The sequence below is a fragment of the Palaemon carinicauda genome, chromosome 14 (assembly GCF_036898095.1).
Source record: "Palaemon carinicauda isolate YSFRI2023 chromosome 14, ASM3689809v2, whole genome shotgun sequence".
Classification (NCBI taxonomy): domain Eukaryota; kingdom Metazoa; phylum Arthropoda; class Malacostraca; order Decapoda; family Palaemonidae; genus Palaemon; species Palaemon carinicauda.
The window spans coordinates 120,726,026-120,731,025 of NC_090738.1; the positions used below are offsets into that span (position 1 = coordinate 120,726,026).

General features: G+C 32.7%; 1 protein-coding gene across 1 annotated transcript in view; it reads left to right on the forward strand.

Moving 5' to 3' along the window:
• Positions 1–4,657: 4,657 nt before the first annotated feature.
• Positions 4,658–5,000, forward strand: part of Epac (Exchange protein directly activated by cAMP) — a 1,092,821-nt gene continuing 1,092,478 nt past the window's right edge. Inside the window, exon 1 of the mRNA XM_068386349.1 lies at positions 4,658–5,000. This exon is cut by the window's right edge and continues 665 nt beyond it. The gene's annotated coding sequence lies outside the window, so the exon portion shown is untranslated.

Consider the following 5,000-nt stretch of genomic DNA (forward strand, 5'->3'; position numbering starts at 1 on the left):
CCTTCCAATGATATTTCCTTGTATTCATCTTGAACGCAATCTCATGTGATATTTCATGCATCCTGGTAAGCAAGCTTTGATGATATATGTTTGCACACACACACACACACATATATATATATATATATATATATATATATGTGTGTGTGTGTGTGTGTGTGTGTATGTATATATGTGTGTATACTGTAAATGTATATTTGAACACATTTATAAAGGTACCTATAAATATTTAAATTTCTCATCCTAAAAAATTCACAGGAAATACAAGAGCTGGCTATTCATATTTCATTAAGTAAAAAAACATTGTCCTTGGTATTTTAGGACCATTAAAATTCCAGTTCCTATTCCATTTATGGATGTAATTATGAAAATACGATCCGTTAATTTATTCATATCTGACCATCGATTATGATGGAACAGAGAGAGAGAGAGAGAGAGAGAGAGAGAGAGAGAGAGAGAGAGAGAGAGAGAGAGAGAGAGAGAGAGAATATATTCCTAGTCTCATGCTCTTATAATTCCGAATCTCGTTAACTGTAATAACATTTTATATCCTTCAAGCACTAACGACTTCGTATATATTGGCATACGAGACATATTGGGTATTCAATTTATGTTTTCTAAATAATTAATGAACAAAAGGATATTCTCATAATGCAGGATTTCAGAATTTCCGTTGATAGGAACTCAATAGAATAGCTGTGCAGTGCGACTCCATGACATTTAGAACTAGGATTCAGAGAGAGAGAGAGAGAGAACCTCATACTATTATACCATAAATTAGCAATTTTGTAAATTCACTCTAGTGTTTAGCATTTTTAAACGTAAGCAGGATATACATTTACAGTTTCCCGCCAATTTCTTAGTCCCAACTTCATTTCCCGCCAATTTCCTAGTTCCAACTTCCATCTTCTGTCAATTTCTTAGTTCTAACTTCCATTTCTCGCCAATTTCTTAGTCGCCACTTCCATCTCAAGCTAATTTCTTAGTTTCAGCTTCTATATCCCGCCAATTTCTTAGTCCCAACTTCCATCTCCCGCCAATTTCTTAGTCCCAAATTCCATCTCCCGCCAATTCTTTAGTACCAACTAACGCCTCAGCTCATAATCAAATGTCAACGAAGTAACTGTTACCTCAGTGGATTAAGATTAGTTTTACATGCTTAAAATGCATTATATATATATATATATATATATATATATATATATATATATATATATATATATATATATATATATATATATATATGTGTGTGTGTGTGTGTGTATATATATATATATATATATATATATATATATATATATATATATATAATTTGTGTGTGTAAGTTCAAGCATACACCTTTATAGGTTTTAGACCATTTTCTTTTATTAGTTTCTTTCAGATCCGTTCATATTTTCTATATAGCTTTCTTAAGTCTTCACTGGCCAAGGTATAAAAGGTCACCGTGTTTACAAGGATCACAGATATGTAACATTTTCCTTTTCAACTTTATTGTTTGATAGGATGCATTCTTGTTTCAACGATTCTTGCATCATTATCAGTGTCTAAATGTTATAGGAAAAGAAATTGATACATTAAACACGTACTTGATACAATATGAATATAAAATCCAAAAGTGCAAAATTAACCAGGTTCATTCATCAAAATTTTATGGAAATCAAATCCATGTAAATCAAATTAGAATATTGGTTCCATTAACTGTTCATATAACTTACAGTTGGTTGAAGATTAATCTAGACTTATTTATAACGTAACAAATTTATTTTTTGTTACTTTCCTAATTGGTTGCTTACATAGAAATAACATTAAAATTACTAATTTTGTGTTGCACATGGGTAAAAATAAATTTTACTGTAGTTACTTTTTTTACCTTCCTTCTCATTAACTATCTATTTTGGAAACTAAAGACATTACTTTTCACAAGATCATATGATTTGGAAGATGCTACAATCAAAGAATTGTATAAGTTATAATGAAAATGTTTCGTTAGATGATTGATATGGACCCACCCGAGAAGTACTTCACTCGACTTCAGTGGAGGGTTGGATTTAAACCCAAAACAAGTAAACAAGTAAAGGAAAATATGGTAGAGCTGTAACAATTAAGTAAGATTAATAGCACCCCTTATATCACAGTTATTACTCCGACACTGTTATTTTAAAAGTATCCCTGGGTTTACGTAGAATATTCCAGCAAGTTCGTCTCGAAGTTTGGTACATCGTCAAAAAAATCCTGTATGTCCGTGAGTTTTTCTTGATTTTCTGAAATATCTCAAATTCATTTATATCAATATGATACAGTAGGTGTACGAATAACGAGGTACTTTTTTCCTGAAATCAAGTTAGTAGTCCTATGGAAGTGCAGTTTATAATACATAAAGTGACATGGTCTATTGATGTACATGACTTTGGATAAGAAGTGCTTCTCTCATAGATAATCTTTATCGGTTTTCGGTAGAAGTTATAACTGTTATTCACTAAGATCTCTTGTCCTTCATTGTTGTTGTTGTTGTTGTTAATTGCTAAACTACAACCCCAGTTGTAAAAGCAGGATGCTATAAGCCCAGGGGCCCCAACAGAGAAAATAGTCCAGTAAGGAAAGGAAACAGGGAAAAATTAAATTTTTAAGAAGAGTGACATTTAAATAAACATCTCCTTTATAAACTATAAACACTTTAACAAAACACGAGGAAGAGAAACAAAATAGAATAGTGTGCCTGAGTGTACCCTCAAGCAAGAGAACTCTAACCCAAGGCAGTGGAAGACCATGGTAAAGAGGCTATGGCACTATCCAAGACTAGAGAACAATGGTTTGATTTTGGAGTGTCCTCCTAGAAGAGCTGCTTACCACAGCTAAAGAGTCTCTTCTACCCTTACCAATAGGAAAGTGGCCACTGAACAATTACAGTGCAGTAGTTAACCCCTTTGTTAAGAAGAATTGCTTGGTAATCTTAGTGTTGCCAGGGGTATGAGTTAAGAAGAGAATATGTAAAGAACATGCCAGACTATTCGGTGTGTGTGTGTGTGTGTGGGTGTAGGCAAAAGGTAAAATGAACCGTAACTAGAGAGAAGGATCCAATGTAGTACTGTCTGGCCAGTCAAAATACCCCATAACTCTCTAGCGGTAGTATCTCAACGGGTGGCTGGTGCCCTGGCCAACCTACTACCTTGGACTAAAAACTGCTGCATTTGCTAATTAGTTTCGGAGTTTCCATATATATTTTTTATCAAAATTTTCATCACCAATCCCTTTATATTCTAATTGTAATTCCATCACTAAATGTAGTCCTGAAGAAGGTTCACGAAGTGAATCAAATCACGCGTCGACACCAAATAATAATTGGAGAAATTTTAAAGAATTTTCCATGTTATTCTGAAATCTACCTGGAGGACAGTCCGTCCGGAGAGAAACTATCTTCGATCTTTGAACGCCACCAAGACATTATATATATATATATATATATATATATATATATATATATATATATATATATATATATATATATATATATATATATATATGTGTGTGTGTGTGTGTGTGTGTGTGTGTATATACATATATACATACACAAACACACACACACACACACACACACATATATATATATATATATATATATATATATATATATATATATATATATATATATATATATATATATATATTCTGAGGAGCTCTCGAACAAAACCACTGTGTATTCTGAAATCATGGATAAAGTTAAGGAAAATAGGAAATGCCACCAACTTTTTAAATATTGATCTCAAAATTCCTGGAATTAATCACCTATAGAAATACTGTAATCTCCTCTTGACTTTACGATGATCACATCTTAACGAGAACTTAAATTGAAAATGTTTTTAACTTTCTTTTGACTCGTGTGTAGTAATTTAATGACTATGTATGGAAACTCGTCTACAAAATTGGCAAATATACGATAAGATTTTAGTAGTTCTTTGCGACAGGGAATTGAAATGCTTTAATGAGAGTTTTTGTGCTGGTAGTGGATGGAATCGAGTTTCTAACTAGAGTTGTAGCTTAGGTAATAATAATGATAATAATAATAATAATAATAATAATAATAATAATAATAATAATAATAATAATAACAGGCTGACATGTCTCTCTTTATAGTTTATGTATGAAATATCTGTTTTAATGTTGTTACTGTTCTTAAAATATATTATAATTGTTCATTACTTCTCCTATGGTCTATTTATTTTCTTATTTCCTTTCCTTACTGGGCTATTTTTTCCTTGTTGGAGCCATTGGGCCTTTAGCATCCTGGTTTTTCATCTAGGGTTCTAACTTAGCTAATAATAATAATAATAATAATAATAATAATAAGGGATAGGTGGTCTTTAGTCTATTCATTTCCTTATTTCCTTTCCTTATTGGGCTATTTTTTCCCTGTTGGAGCCATTGGGCCTATAGCATCCTGGTTTTCCACCTAAAGTTCTTCTAACTTCGCTAATAATAATAATAATAATAATAATAATAATAGGGGATAGGTAGGGAAGAGGTGGGGTCTGTTTCTTCGTACCTGGCTGGTAGGCGGGGTTAGGGGGGAGGTGTTGTGGCGCTGAGGCAAGGAAGGACCGCCACGCTGAAGTCAGACTCAGACAGACTCACTCAGTGAACGTCAGTCATGGACTTACCGTGTTCGAGTGAAGTTCTATAGTGTGCGATCAGTCGTTAGTCAGCAGCATTTCCTCGTGGCATCTACGTTCATATCGTCGTGCGAAGGATTTGCTGGAGTTTTTTAATAGATTTTCTCATCGAATTTTTCTGTTCAAGGCACTCGCAGTTCTGGAAAAAAACGAAGTAGCTGTAATTTTTATATCCTTGGTAAGATATTAATCCTAAGTTTTCAATTGGACAAAGTTGAAAGTTTCATGTAGACTTATCATAAGTACATACTGAAAATTGTAGAATCTTTCACATATATTCAAAATTACTGTGCCTTAGTGAGTTCGGTTATGATATGCAAATTGTGTAAAAGT